Raw genomic sequence first — 15,727 nt, forward strand, 5'->3', positions numbered from 1 at the left:
CATCCTGGCTACTAACCATTAATGGATCTATCCTCCATGAATTTATCTAGTTCTTTTTTTAAGACCCGTTATGGTCTTGGGTCCCAGAGGGTCCCAATGTGACCCATACATAAAAGATTGTAAGCATTGGGGGCAAGAACTGTCTTTTAGTGTAGGTGGACAGTGTCTAGCACAATGTATCCCTGATGCCCCATAGGCCTTTCAGGTGCTACTATCATAGAAATAGTAATAAATCAAGGAGGTGACTGGAAAACTTTGGCCCTCGGTGGATAAGGGGTAAGAAACGACAGCTGGTCATGGTGTGGGATGTAGAAAAGACAACACACAGCAAAGGGAAAGACAAACCTGCCCTTGGGAGAGCATTATTGACAAGGACTTGGGATGATTTATTTTCTGTTTCATGAGGGTTTTTTAATTGGCTGTGTTTGTTTTAAAATTAATAAAGGGCCAGCGAGCCCCAGGGCAGAGATTAGTGATGGGAAGGGGGTTTGGAGCAGAGAACTGAAGTTAGGAGAGACAGGGTGGTTAGAGCATGTGGAAATGAAGGGGACAGTCTAGGCAATCCCTTCATTCCCCCCCATTTAATTCCTGTCATAGGCTACCAGATACCTTGTCTGTAATTTTTTTTAAGTAGTCATTTTTTTCTGTATTAGGGAGATGAAGGCCATATTAAAGGAAGTAGTTTTTCATCCAACACACAGTCAACCTTGAGAGGTTCATTCCCTCTGGGCCATCTGGCATTGGCCACTGTTGGAAGACCGGATACTGGGCTAGATGGACCTTTGGTCTGATCCTGTATGGCCGTTCTTATGTCTATAAAGAGAACTGGCTCCAGCGCAGTGGCTGAGAGATGCTTTTACTCAGCTTGGTTTGCTAATACAACAGTTACAGATGGAAATAAAATAAAAGAATAAAAAAGATCCATCAGCTGCGTGAAGTGAGGTGGGTGTTATGTGGGCATCCCAACCAGAGACCCCATGGAACCTGCTATGGCCTCAGCAATTGCTAAACAGGTTAATATGGGAGGTGCTCAGATATTGTGGTGTCGGGGGGCAGGATAAAACCCTAAGAGATAGAGCCTAGTGGGCCCAAGCCTCAAAGAGTACAGAGTGAATGCAGGCCAGACAGAGAAGCGCTTCTCCCATTGAAGTCAATGGGAGTTTTGCTGTTGACTGGAATGGAAGCATGGTTGGTTCATCCGGAACAGAGGGCACTGGCTTCCACAGGCTTTGGAGCAGGGCCGTAGAGAGGAGGACGCCTGCAGCCAGGGGAGGGGGCGATTCCCAGAGTGGATAGCTCAGATCAAGCTAGCACACTAAAAATAGCAGTGTGGCCATTGAAGCATGGGCAGCAGCTTGGGCTAGCCACCTGGGCTGGAGTGCAGCTTTCACTCAGGCTAGTAGCCACTCACTTTGCTGTGTAGACACAGACTAAACCACTGGAGTGCTGATAGTCCTCTAGTGCCTTCCCATGATTCCCCTGCATACCAAGAAGGACAGACAAGTTTTCCCACAATTTACTGGGAAAGAATCATAGGGTACATCGACACTGCTGGAATAAAACCTCAAACACCTGACAGCAGTGAGGCTCAGAGCCTGGGTCTGCAGACTCAGGCTTGGGGGTCTCACACGATACAGCACTAAAAATAGCCACATAAATGTTCCCGCTTGGCTTAGAGCTCAGGCTCTGAGACCCACTCTATCACCAGGCTTCAGAACCCAAGTGGGAACTTCTACCCAGTATATTTAGTGCTGTAACATGAGCCCTCTGAGTTTGCAGATCCGGGTTCTGAGGCTCACTGGCATGGGGTTGTTGGTTGGTTGGTTTGTTTGCAGTGGTGACATACCCACAGAAGGGCTCAGCCTCCTCCCGCACAAATAACCATGGGCTGTACCCCCAGAAGTCCTAGCGACATGCATGGGTGAGTGCAGCCCCAGTGCGGACACAGTAACCTGGGTAGGCTTTTGCAGTGTGGCTGCTCACACCCAGGCTAACCCAGTGCCCAGACCAGGAGCCAATCACTCAGGTCTTCTCTGCAGAGAAGACAGTCTCTCACAGTTTCCACAGAATTCCAAGTAGAAGAGGAGGAATAGAAGAGGCTTGGAGCAAAGGGAAATGGAAGAGTTGTCTTGCATGTAAGTGGTAAGTTAGGGTTGTCCTTGTGTACAAATTGAGTGCACTGAACCATCAAGGACTGACTGTGTTTTGACTAGTAGTGTAAAGACTTGTCTTATAATCTGAATTCTTCCTTTCATTCCCCCTACAATATGTTTGAATGACATTATATATATATATATAAACACACGCCTATTTATGGAGTGGGCTGAAGCTGCATTTGGTCTTGTTTTCCTTAGCTGGACTGATAACACTGCTCTACAGCCAAAATGCTTCTGAAATAAATGTAGTCCAACTTTACTAATTCTGCATCACTGAGAACGAAAATGATGCTTAAAATTGTTGATTGGCTCTAGTTTTCAAGATATGCTATTGGGTCAGTATATACGACCCGTGACTTGGGAATGGCGGAGGGTAAGTGACTTATAAAGGGACAGGATCTCAGTTTAAACTAGAAATGACTAAAATACATCTTTGACTAGATCTATGAATAAATCTATGACTGGGTTTGGACAGTACTTACTTTTTAGGCAAAACAATGAATGATGCAATCTGAAGCTGGTATTGCATCATACATGACATGAATTGCATCATGTTATTCCTAGAAGTCATGGATGATGCAATCATAAGGAAGCTTACATCACTCTGCTGAACAAATTGCCCTAGATCAGCTCTAGAAATTATACAGTGTCATGCTCTCTTATTTGTCAGTGTTGATTTTGCAAAGGGACACATTTCTGTTTAGCCAAAGTGAGCAGAGATGCCTCGTACTTGTGTGAACAGTGCAGATAACTTCTGCTATGTTTGTGGTGAAGTGACTTTTGCCTCACAAAAGCGCAGTATAACCACTATGGTTAAGAAAGCCTATCACCTTTATTTTGGCTGCAAAATTGGAGATCAGGACAAGAGGTGGGCCCCACACATATGCTGCAACACTTGTGCAACAAATCTTCACCAGTGGTTGAACAGGAAAAGGAAATCTATGCCTTTTGCAGTGCCAATGATTTGGAGAGAGCCAACAGATCATACCAGCAATTGTTACTTCTGCATGGTGCCTCCAGTTGGGAAAGGTGTGTCAAAGAAGAAAAAGTGGACTGTGCATTATCCAAACATTCTATCAGCTATACGCCCAGTACCCCACGGAGAAGGTCTGCCAGTTCCTGATGCACCAGAATCATTCTCACTTGAGTCAGATGAGGAAGAGGATGAAACTTCTGGTCCTGAACCATCAATGTCACAGGACCCACATTTTCTCCCATCCTCCTCCTCTGAACCACACCTCACAACACAAGGTGAACTGAATGACCTTGTCAGGGATTTGGAACCACCTAAGAGTAAGGCAGAGTTGTTGGGCTCCAGACTACAGCAGTGGAATCTCCTGGCAGGCTATCAGGGCAAATGGAGCCCATCAATGCTTGCAGACTATTGCTGGACAGTGATAAGAGATGCTCCATTTAATGAATACAAGAGACAAGCCAAGAAGCGCCGAGTAGACAGTGAATAGGACTAAACTATGTACATAATAGTTTTTTGCCTTTTGTTTCATAATAAATTTTATTTATATAACCCTTTTGCTGATTTTTAAAGTGTTTTACATAAACAGGACAGGTGAAATATTATCATGTAAAGCAACCATAAACACATGAAAAGACCTAAGTTTACAATTTATGATTAAAACTCTACTATCTACACAATATACATAGACATAAAATGTAAAAACTTAAATATCTTAGAAACAGTAGCCAATCAGTTGTTTTAATTGTCATATTTGAATTCAGCACATCAAAATACATAATAAATATCACATTTTATCTCTGAAGCAGACGACTTCTCAAAAATTGTAGACCAGTGTAACCCTACCTGCTGTGTCTTCCATTTGTTTGGGATACCACAGGTCGTCCTAGATGGGTTGTCATGGCAAGATGGCAATGAGCTGAGGCTCCAAGGTAGATGTTTTCTGGTGGCTCTGGGCTATAAAACTAGCCGCTGGCAATTCCAGCAGAACAGACTCCCACAAGTAACGGTGCTGGAACCAACTGTATTTCAAGTATTCACCAATGACCTCCTGAACACCATCTGCAGATGCTTCAAGAATGGCAAGGATAGGTGCCTTGCCTCAAGGGACCATGCCTTCCAAAATATTGAAGAAGGCCTGAATAGTAAGATGGCTACCATACGTGACCATTGCAAGAAATGGGGATTGCAACCAAGTACATCAAAGACTGGGTCAATGTGTTTCCACTTACACGATGCTCAGAGCCAACTGGAACGTAACATCATTTTGAATGGCCAGCAGTTGGACAAGGGCCAAAGTCAGTCAGGGTCAGCCTAGATTGCACACACGCATTCACTAAAGGAGCTCAAAACTGTTTCCTGAACAAACTGGGAGGGTTCACCTGGGGGCGTAACGTGCAAACAATGTATCGTTCGGGGTTCAGTCTCTGCTACTCAGCTGGCGAATACCATGCCCCAGGCTGGACAAACACTGCCCATACTAAACCAGTAAACAACCAGTTTAGTCGCATCATGATAATTATCACAGGTTCACGGAAGCCAACAAAACTTGTATGGTTACCAGTCCCAGCAAATATTCCTCCATCTAACATTTGGACTCAGAATGCAGCCAACAAACTGATCACCAAGATACAGCAAATGCCACCCTTGCTGCTGTTCAGGGCTATCTGGGATGCACCCTTCCACCAACTGAATAGCAACAATCCTACGTGAACAGTGCTGCCTACTCTCCATCCAGTTATCGTCAGCGCACTGTGGTGGGCAGAATGGGAGAGAGTTGCTGTCGCTACCAGGTACTCTCACATCATCACTAGGACAGCTGAATGGTTACCCGGATTTGGGCTCCCACACTGCCACTGGGGCCGGCTTAATAGGTTCAAGGGTGGCTTGGGAGCGTCTGGGGCCTCCAGGACAGTACACTGCATCTGTGGTGCTGGGATGTATGCTGCACACATGCTGGATGGTTGCTCTTTTCCTGTTGGGCTCCCTGAAAGTCTTCCCAAGCTGAACCCAGCTGACTGGTTCAGAGACAGTGCTTAATTTGTAATGAAAGAGGTGCTGGGACTCAAGCAGTTTTTTGACTTTCCTAACTGATGCAGCAAGCCCAGAGGTGTCGAGGCTATGAACTGCCAAGGCTAGAGGTGCCGGGTAGAACAATTTACACACTGCTCAAAGACCATTTAGCTGTGCATTGTTTTGTTTCGAAACCCAGCCTTGCTTATCTTGCACACATGCCAGCGCTATATAGACATGCCATAGCAAAAAAAAAAAAAAAAAAAAAAATCCCCCCAAATTTATATAAATTTCCTTCTTCCTTTTCTGGGGAAAAAACATTTTATAAAAATTGTTGCCAGCAAGTTATAAATTGGTCAATCTAGGATGGGATTTTCAAAGCCATGGAGGAGATTTGGATTCATTCATTCATCTTAATGGGAATCTGGTGTCCAAATCCCTTAGGCAGCTTTGAAATTTTTCAGCCCTAGCACACACCAAACGACACTATTACTTTGGGTCCATAGGGTAATAGGTGTGTCTGGAACTTTATACAGAGAACAAGGACACATTCCCTGCCCCAAAGAAATCATCCCAAGAAGGAGTATATGACATGATGCAAGGAGCAATGAAGAGTTTCCTTCTTCTTGAGGGTGGAGGGAAAGGACGAACATTGGAAAGTCAGCCCTGAATATGCAATAAATCTGATCTCTGAAGGGAGAGGGGAAAACAAAGGTCCTAATGCCAATCTCATCACAACGTAAATTACATCCGACCAGTCGGTAGTGAGCCAATCCAGACACAAAGCTAGTTAATAGGAAAGCTGCATGGGCTGTGCAGTAAGAGTCAATCACAGTGTAAATCTATGGAAAGCCCGTTCTATGAAACACCTACAAACACTGAGCCAAATTTATTCCTGGTGTAACCCCACAAAGGGTTAGCTGGAATGAATCTGGCCCTTTAGCAGTAAGCAAATCCAATCAATGGTGTCAGACTGATAAAAGCAGAAACACTCACAGCAAGCCAAGCTGATCCAATTAGAAGTCTATGAGAAATTGTGATTCAACAGGGTTTACAAGCTGAGTTCAGTGCAGCTGAATGCCTTGCTCTGTTGGAATGCCATATGAAGAGCCATTTCTGTATATGCTGTAATTATGCCTCTGTGGTAGATCCCTCTTGGATGGGAGGGTGAGTGGTTATGTTGACATAGAAACAAACATGCCCATGAATGTGACTGACTTGCATGGGAGGAGTGAGAGAATGCATGGGGACAGTTTGCCAAGAGAGACGGGCTCATTAATTATGAAGATCTTTTGACAGGGAACATTGAGGTTTCTAGTGGTTAGTGCAAGGGACTGAGAGGCACAATTTGTGTGCTCCATTCCTAGCTGTGCCACCTACTCAAATATACGGGCAAGTTTTTAAACTGCACTGTGCCTCAGTTTACCCACCAGCAGAATGCAAATACTTCTGCCCCAGGAGGGTATCTTCAGCCTTGTATTCATGTTCAGGAAGAAGCACCTGGAGTCCTTGGCTAAGAGGTGCTTAGCGCAATTGGCTACACATAAAACAGCCCACTTCCAGTTGCAATTGCTATCTTGTGGCAGTGGAAGGGAGTGTGTCCTTCCCCCCCACAAGTGACAGTGTTAGCTGCTGGTTGCCCTGCGTGCATTTCCCTTGAAGGGAAGTCAGGTGATACTTTGACGCTTTGTGGCCTCCCTCCAATGGGATTTAAAATAGCACAGCATTGGCCCAGGCCTCCAGGGATTCAATCAAATCCCTTTCTTCCGGGCACGCGTTCAGGTGCCCACAAGTCCAGCCATTACCTAAGAATATGCTTTTGAAATATAACAAAAATCACAAGGCATTTAAAATGGAATATGTGATGCTGGCACTGGCGAGAAGACAATTTACTAAGCCATGCGAAGGACATAAGAACATAAGAACGGCCGTACCGGGTCAGACCAAAGGTCCATCTAGCCCAGTATCTGTCTACCGACAGAGGCCAATGCCAGGTGCCCCAGAGGGAGTGAAGCTAACAGGCAATGATCAACTGATCTCTCTCCTGCCATCCATCTCCATCCTCTGATGAACAGAGGATAGGGACACCATTCTTTACCCTTCCTGGCTAATAGCCATTTATGGACTTAGCCACCATGAATTTATCCAGTTCCCTTTTAAACAATGTTATAGTCCCAGCCTTCACAACCTCCTCAGGCAAGGAGTTTCACAAGTTGACTGTGCGCTGTGTGAAGAAGAACTTCCTGTTATTTGTTTTAAACCTGCTGCCTATTAATTTCATTTGGTGACCCCTAGTTCTTGTATTATGGGAATAAGTAAATAACTTTTCCTTATCCACTTCCTCCACATCACTCATGATTTTATATACCTCTATCATATCCCCCCTTAGTCTCCTCTTTTCCAAGATGAAGAGGCCTAGCCTCTTTAATCTTTCCTCATATGGGACCCACTCCAAACCCCTAATCATTTTAGTTGCCCTTTTCTGAACCTTTTCTAGTGCTAGAATATCTTTTTTGAGGTGAGGAGACCACATCTGTACACAGTATTCGAGATGTGGGCGTACCATGGATTTATATAAGAGCAATAATATATTCTCATTCTTATTCTCTATCCCCTTTTTAATTATTCCTAACATCCTGTTTGCTTTTTTGACCGCCTCTGCGCACTGCGTGGACATCTTCAGAGAACTATCCACGATGACGCCAAGATCTTTTTCCTGACTCGTTGTAGCTAAATTAGCCCCCATCATATTGTATGTATAGTTGGGATTATTTTTTCCAATGTGCATTACTTTACATTTATCCACATTGAATTTCATTTGCCATTTTGTTGCCCAATCACTTAGTTTTGTGAGATCTTTTTGAAGTTCTTCACAATCTGCTTTGGTCTTAACTATCTTGAGTAGTTTAGTATCATCTGCAAACTTTGCACCTCACTGTTTATCCCTTTGTCCAGATCATTTATTAATAAATTGAATAGGATTGGTCTTAGGACTGACCCTTGGGGAACACCACTAGTTACCCCTCTCCATTCTGAGAATTTACCATTAATTCCTACCCTTTGTTCCCTGTCTTTTAACCAGTTCTCAATTCATGACAGGACCTTCCCTTTTATCCCATGACAGCTTAATTTACGTAACAGCCTTTGGTGAGGGACCTTGTCAAAGGCTTTCTGGAAATCTAAATACACTATGTCCACTGGATCCCCCTTGTCCACTAGTTTGTTGACCCCTTCAAAGAACTCTAATAGATTAGGAAGACACGATTTCCCTTTACAGAAACCATGTTGACTATTGCTCAACAGTTTATGTTTTTCTATGTGTCTGACAATTTTATTCTTAACTATTGTTTCGACTAATTTGCCTGGTACCAATGTTAGACTTACCGGTCTGTAATTGTCGGGATCACCTCTAGAGCCCTTTTTAAATATTGGCATTACATTAGCTAACTTCCACTCATTGGGTACCAAAGCCGATTTAAAGGACAGGTTACAAACCTTAGTTAATAGTTCCGCAACTTCACATTTGAGTTCTTTCAGAACTCTTGGGTGAATGCCATCTTGTCCCGGTGACTTGTTAAAGTTGAGTTTATCAATTAATTCCAAAACCTCCTCTAGTGACACTTCAGTCTGTGACAGTTCCTCAGATTTGTCACCTACAAAAGCCGGCTCAGGTTTGGGAATCTCCCTAACATCCTCAGCCGTGAAGACTGAAGCAAAGAATTCATTTAGTTTCTCCACAATGACTTTATCGTCTTTAAGCGCTCCTTTTGTATCTCGATCATCAAGGGGCCCCACTGGTTGTTTAGCAGGCTTCCTGCTTCTGATGTATTTAAAAAACATTTTGTTATTACCTTTGGAGTTTTTGGCAAGCCTTTCTTCAAACTCCTCTTTGGCTTTTCTTATTACACTCTTGCACTTAAGCTGGCAGTGTCTGTGCTCCTTTCTATTTGCCTCACTAGGATTTGACTTCCACTTTTTAAAGGAAGTCTTTATCTCTCACTGCTTCTTTTACATGGTTGTTAAGCCACGGTGACTCTTTTTTAGTTCTTTTACTGTGTTTCTTAATTTGGGGTATATATTGAAGTTGGGCCTCTATTGTGGTGTCTTTAAAAAGGGCCCATGCAACTTGCAGGGATTTCACTTTAGTCACTGTACCTTTTAACTTTTGTTTAACTAACCCCCTCATTTTTGTATAGTTCCCTCTTTGGAAATTAAATGCCACAGGGTCGGGCTGTTGAGGTGTTCTTACCCCCACAGGAATGTTGAATGCTATTGTATTATGGTCACTATTTCCAAGCGGTCCTGCTATAGTTACCTCTTGGACCAGCTCCTGCGCTCCACTCAGGATTAAACCTAGAGATACCTCTCCCCTTGTGTGTTCCCGTACCAGCTGCTCCATGAAGCAGTCATTTAAAGTATCGAGAAATTTTATCTCTGCATTTCGTCCTCAAGTGAAATGTTCCCAGGCAATATGGGGATAATTGAAATCCCCCACTATTATTGGATTCTTAATTTTGATAGCCTAATTTCCCTTAGCATTTCATCATCACTATTACTGTCCTGGTCAGGTGGTCAATAATAGATCCCTAATGTTATATTTTTATTAGAGCATGAAATTTCTATCCATAGGGATTCTATGGAACATGTGGATTTGCTTAAGATTTTTACTTCATTTGAATCTACATTTTCTTTCACATATAGTGCCACTCCTCCCCCTGCACGACCTGTTCTGTCCTTCCGATATATTTTGTACCCCGGAATGATTGTGTCGCATTGATTGCTCTCAGTCCACCAAGTTTCTGTGATGCCCATTATATCAATATCCTCCTTTATCACAAGGCACTCTAGTTCACCCATCTTATTATTTAGACTTCTAGCATTTGTGTACAAGCACTTCAAAAACTTGTCCCTGTTTATTTGTCTGCCCTTTTCTGATGTGCCAGATTCTTTTTTATGTGACTGTTTATCATCTGATCCGGCCCTTACATTATCCTCTTCTGTCCTCTGCTCCTGACTATAACCTGGAGATTCCCTATCATCAGACTCTCCCCTAAGAGAAGTCTGTGTCTGATCCACATGCTCCTCTGCAGCAGTCAGCTTTCCCCCATCTCCTAGTTTAAAAACTGCTCTACAACCTTTTTAATGTTTAGTGCCAGCAGTCTGGTTCCACTTTGGTTTAGGTGGAGCCCATCTCTCCTGTATAGGCTCCCCCCATCCCAAAAGTTTCCCCAGTTCCTAATGAATGTAAACCCCTCCTCTCTACACCATCGTCTCATCCACGCATTGAGACTCTGAAGCTCTGCCTGCCTACCTGGCCCTGCATATGGAGCTGGGAGCATTTCTGAGAATGCCACCACAGAGGTCCTGGATTTCAGTCTCTTCCCTAGCAGCCTAAATTTGGCTTCCAGGACATCTCTTCTACCCTTCCCTATGTCATTGGAACCTACATGTACCACGACCACTGGCTCCTCCCCAGCACTACACATAAGTCTGTCTAGATGCCTCGAGAGATCCACAACCTTCGCACCAGGCAGGCAAGTCACCATACGGTTCTCCCAGTCATCACAAACCAGCTATCTATGTTTCTAATGATCGAATCTCCCATTACTAACACCTGCCTTTTCCTAGCAACTGAAGTTCCCTCCCCCCGAGAGGTAACCTCAGTGCGAGAGGCAACCACAGCACCATCTGGAAGGAGGGTCCCAACTATGGGAAGGTTTCCCTCTGCTCCCATTGACTGCTCTGCTTCCCTGGGCCTTTCTTCCTCCTCAGCAGCACAGAGGCTGTCTGAGCAGAGGTGGGACAATTCTACAGTGTCCAGGAAAGCCTCATCAAATTACCTCTCTGCCTCCCTGAGCTCCTCCAGTTCCGCCACCCTGGCCTCCAAAGTCCGTACGTGGTCTCTGAGGGCCAGGAGCTCCTTGCACAGACTGCACACATACGCCACCCGCCCACAGGGCAGGTAATCCTACAAGCTACACTCAGTGCTATAAACTGGATAGCCCCCACTCTGCTGCTGGGCTTCTGCCTGCATTGTGTCCTAGTTAATAAAAGGGTGGTTTCAAAAAAAGGGGTTTTGGAATATGGTTTGGATTATAGGTTTTAAGGGGACTACAGGGGAACAGGTAGGATTGACAAGGGACCCCCCCTCCCTTCCCAACTCCCTTGCAAAACTCCCTTTAGCAGCCCCTGTTTGCAAGCTCCCTGGTCGCTTGTGCGCGGCTTTATAAAGCCCTGGCCTGAGTTAATGCCCCGCCTACTGATTAAGGCTCAGGCAATTACCAGAGGCTTCGAGCTTTCAAACCTTCCTTTGAAGCTCACGGCCTCCAACTGCCAGCCACAGTACACGTCCTTCAAACCACCAAACAAACAAACAGACTGACAAACACAAGCTCAGCACACAGCACACAGCAAGTAACCCCCAAACACAAACACACACACACTACAGACAGTCACTTACCACACAGATGCTGTATTTGCTCCTTCTTCACCTGGAGAACTCCCTGGCAAAACTCCCTGTTAGCAGCCCCTGGTCGCAAGCTCCCCGGTCGCTTGTGCGCGGCTTTAGGAGCGAGTTTAATGACCGTCTGCCGGCTGTATTTTAACAGCCATTGTCTCATGGGTGGAAATAAATACTCTTGTCAATCATGGTGTGATTCTTCCATACGGAGCACTAGGTAAGCAGGTATAGAACAAACATCTGTATTACCATAATGCATAATAATGCTCTCCACTTCTACAGCATCTTCCAGCAGAGGATCTCAGAGCTTTGTAGCAATGTGAATGAATTAAGCCTGACCTTGCTCTCTGGGAGGTAGGAATGAGATGTTCATTACCTGCCTATTTTGCCTCATCCTACTACCCCAGGGGAAATAATACATAGCTCCTAAATAGTTAATCCTTAAAACACCCTTGTGAAGTACATGGAAATCAGTGAGGCAAATTCATGCTGGTGTCATTTCACACGCATCACTGTTCTATAGATGGAGAAAGGGAGATGCAGAGAATGAGGCTCAGAGTAATTCAGAGCCAGGAGTTGCTGGCTCCCAATTTTGCCTTTGGCCATTAGCCCACACTGGTGTCTAAACATTTTCATAATATGTATAGGTGACAAAGCTAGAAGGGACCAAGGTGTTCATCTGGTCCAATCTCTTGTATGACACAGGCCATAGGACGTTACTAAGGCTTTGTCTACGCTACACAGCTTTTAGCGATAAGTCGTGCAGTGTAGCCTCTGTTTGTCGGTTCTCCTGCCAACAAAAAGCTTCTACCCCCAACGAGCAGGGTTAACAGTAAAACATTTGGCTTTCAGGGTGGGGGCGGTTAACACTTCTGAAAGCAGGGGCAGCTCCAGGCCCCAGCACGCCAAGTGCGTGCTTGGGGTGGCAAACAGCGGGAGGCGCTCTGCCGGTGCCAGGAGGGCGGCAGGCAGGCTGCCCTCGGTGGCTTGCCTGAGGAGGGTCCGCTGGTCCCGCGGTCCCTCCGCACACAAGCCATGGAAGACAGCTTGCCTGCCGCCCTCGTGGTGCCGGCAGAGTGCCCCCCGTAGCTTGCCACCCCGTGCTTGGGGAGGCAGAATTCCTAGAGCCGCCCATGTCTGAAAGACAAAAGTTTTGTCATTCAATTGCTAGTGTAGACATAGCCTGAATTAATCCCTGCTTGAACCAGAGGACTTCTGTTAGAAAAACCTCCAATCTTGATTTAAAAACAGCCAGTGATGGAGAATCCACCACAACCCTTGGTTAACTGTTCCCGTGGTTCAATACCTTCATGGTTAAAAAAGAGTGCCTCATTTCTCATCTAAATGTATCTCACTTCAGCTTCCAGCCATTGGTCTTGTTTGCTAGATTGAAGAGTCCTCTAATATCAATCCCTCCCACCCCAATGTAGTATTTACAGACTGATTAAGTCACCCCTTAACCTTCTCTTTGATAAGCTAAATAGATTGAACTCCTCAAGACTTTTGCTAGAAGGCAGGTTTCCAATCCTTCAATCATTCTCGTGTCTCTTCTCTGACCCCCTTTAACTTTTCAGCATCCTTCCTGCATAGATGCTGGTGTTGGGGATGCTGCCGCACCCCCTGGCTTGAAGTGGTTTCCATCATATACAGGGTGCACAGTTTGGTTCAATGGCTCTCAGCCAGGGCTGGCTCCAGGGTTTTTGCCGCCCCAAGCAGCAAAAAGAAAAAGAAAAAGAAAAAAAAAGCCGCGATTGTGCTCTGCAGCTCTACCGCCAAAGCTTCAGTCTTCGGCGGCAATTCGGCAGCTGGTCTTTTGCTCCGAGAGGGACCGAGGGACCCGCCACTGAATTGCTGCCGAAGACCCGGATGTGCCGCCCCTCACCGTTGGCCACCCCAAGCAGTTGCTTGCTGGGCTGGTGCCTGGAGCCAGCCCTGCTCTCAGCACCCCCATAATACAGACCGTTCCAGCACCTCTGCCTTCTTAAATTGTCAACACCAGAACTAGACCCAGGATTCCAGCAGCGGTCACACCAGTACAAAACACAGAGGTGAAATAACCTCTCTGCTCCTGCTTAACATTCCTGTTTATACATCCAGGGAGCACATGAGCCCTAGAGGCACAGAGATTCATCTGAATAGATTCTGTCCCTTTTCCTGAACATGCAGCATCTATGACAAGTGTTTTTGTGAGATGATACTGTACAGGGGGGGCAGTGGAAACCATCAAACTCATTGGAACAAGTACCTGTGCCTGAACAGTATTACAGACCATTGGGTTTTGCATCATGCCATAAACAAGCATGTAGTGCGGATACATCCCTCCCCTGAGAGTTAAAATGAGTTAGCACCTAGGCTATTGTTCCCTGACTGGTGCTACCTTGTGAATAACACAGTCTCAGAAGGTCTCAGTCTGATGATGGATTGCAATAATATCTCAGCACAGTGACCTGTTGCTCCACTGATATATTGCACCAACACAGCATCGGGGTGCTGTTATTTTATTGAAGGCTTTGTGGAATACGTTGGCTGAGCGAGATCTATGATGATGTATTAATGTGCAAGAGATGGTTGCTTGGCCCTAGGAGCAGAATGTAAGAATTATTGGCTAGGAGCCAGCCTGCACACTGCATGTAAGGGATGACTATACATGCTCCCATGGGCAGTGTAGTGAGGCAGTGTGGGTCCCCACCGCCTCAGAGAGAGAGGAGCCCCTCTGGACACCAGAGTTGGCGGAGCCAGGGAGCTCTGAGCCCACCTCCCCCAGAGGGTCAGGTGTGGCACAGGAAATTTAAAGGCCTGACCCCAGAGCTCACTGGGAGAGCAGCTGCTGGGGAGACCAGATGCCTCTGGCCGATCTCCCGGTTGGGAAGCCCAAGCGACCTGCAGTGGACCCAAGGGCTGGCCAGGCCTGTCCCAGGCCAGCTACCTGGAGGAGTGGCCAAGCCTGCCCCAGGCCAGCTAGATCAAGGAGTGGCCGAGCCTGCCCTGCACCAGCAATCCCGAGGAACCCATGGTGCTGGACACCACCCTGACCACGGTGACCAGATAGCAAGTGTAAAAAATTGGGACAGAGTGGGGGGTAATAGGTGCCTATATAAGATAAAGTCCCCAAAGTCAGGACTGTCCCTATAAAATTGGGACATCTGGTCACCCTAACCCTGACCCAGGTACCTCAAGAGGGGGAGTCCGGAAGTAACCCGGGGGCAGCTGACCCTCGTCTGACCAGAGCCCATGTCAGTGTGTTGTGGCCAGGATCCCCACTGACGCGGCAGCAGGTCCTCTGCCACTGCTAGGGCCCCAGGCTGGGATGCAGTGGAGTGGGAGGGCCTGCGCCTCGCCCCTCACCACTTAACTCACGGGTGGCATCTCCCCCTCTCCCTGGCCTTCTGACCCAGGGCCTGGGCTTGCTGTTATATACTGTTCTTGCTCAGTCCCTGCCTGAGGGCCTGGCGTCTGACTCACCCTTGCCCTGCCCTGACTTAGGGCCTGGGCTGATGACTAACTGTGTTGTTTCTGCCCTCACAAAGGCTGCGGAGGAAGACTCCTGCAGCAGGACGAATTCCCAACTAGAATCTTCCCGAACTTAGTGAGGCGGTGAAGGTCCCCGCCGCCCCAGAGAAAGACGAGCCCCAGCTAACCTCTCTACCGGCAGAGCTCTCACTGAAGTCAGTGGAAGTCTTGCCTAAAGTCAGGGCTGCAGGACTAGAAACCTGATACAATTTAGTGGCAGAGGGCCAGACCAGAGAAGTGCTGAACTCCGCCTGCAATCACTGGAAGCTGGTGCTTCTCAGTTTAAGCCCATGACCTAGGATTCCCCGCTTGCATCTCTGTTTTGTTTAAACTCATGGTCCTCAACATTCTTAAACCCCTGCAAAAATCACCAAGTGTTGATAAATTAGCGATGGGGCCAAACCAAAACGCCATGGCCCATGCTCTTTGTCTAGGGAGCGGAACTTCGCATCTCTGTGACGTGCAGATTCCAAAGCCTGGATGTGAATGCCCCCAAACTCCTGAAGACTGTAGAATCCGGGCTTTGTGAATGTGGCCCATCTCTTTGTAAGAGTGTGTCTACACTGCAGTCACAGGGTGTGACAGCAGCTCGCGGACACGTACCCCAAGTTAGTG

This window comes from Gopherus flavomarginatus, chromosome 9 (assembly GCF_025201925.1).
Source record: "Gopherus flavomarginatus isolate rGopFla2 chromosome 9, rGopFla2.mat.asm, whole genome shotgun sequence".
Classification (NCBI taxonomy): Eukaryota; Metazoa; Chordata; order Testudines; family Testudinidae; genus Gopherus; species Gopherus flavomarginatus.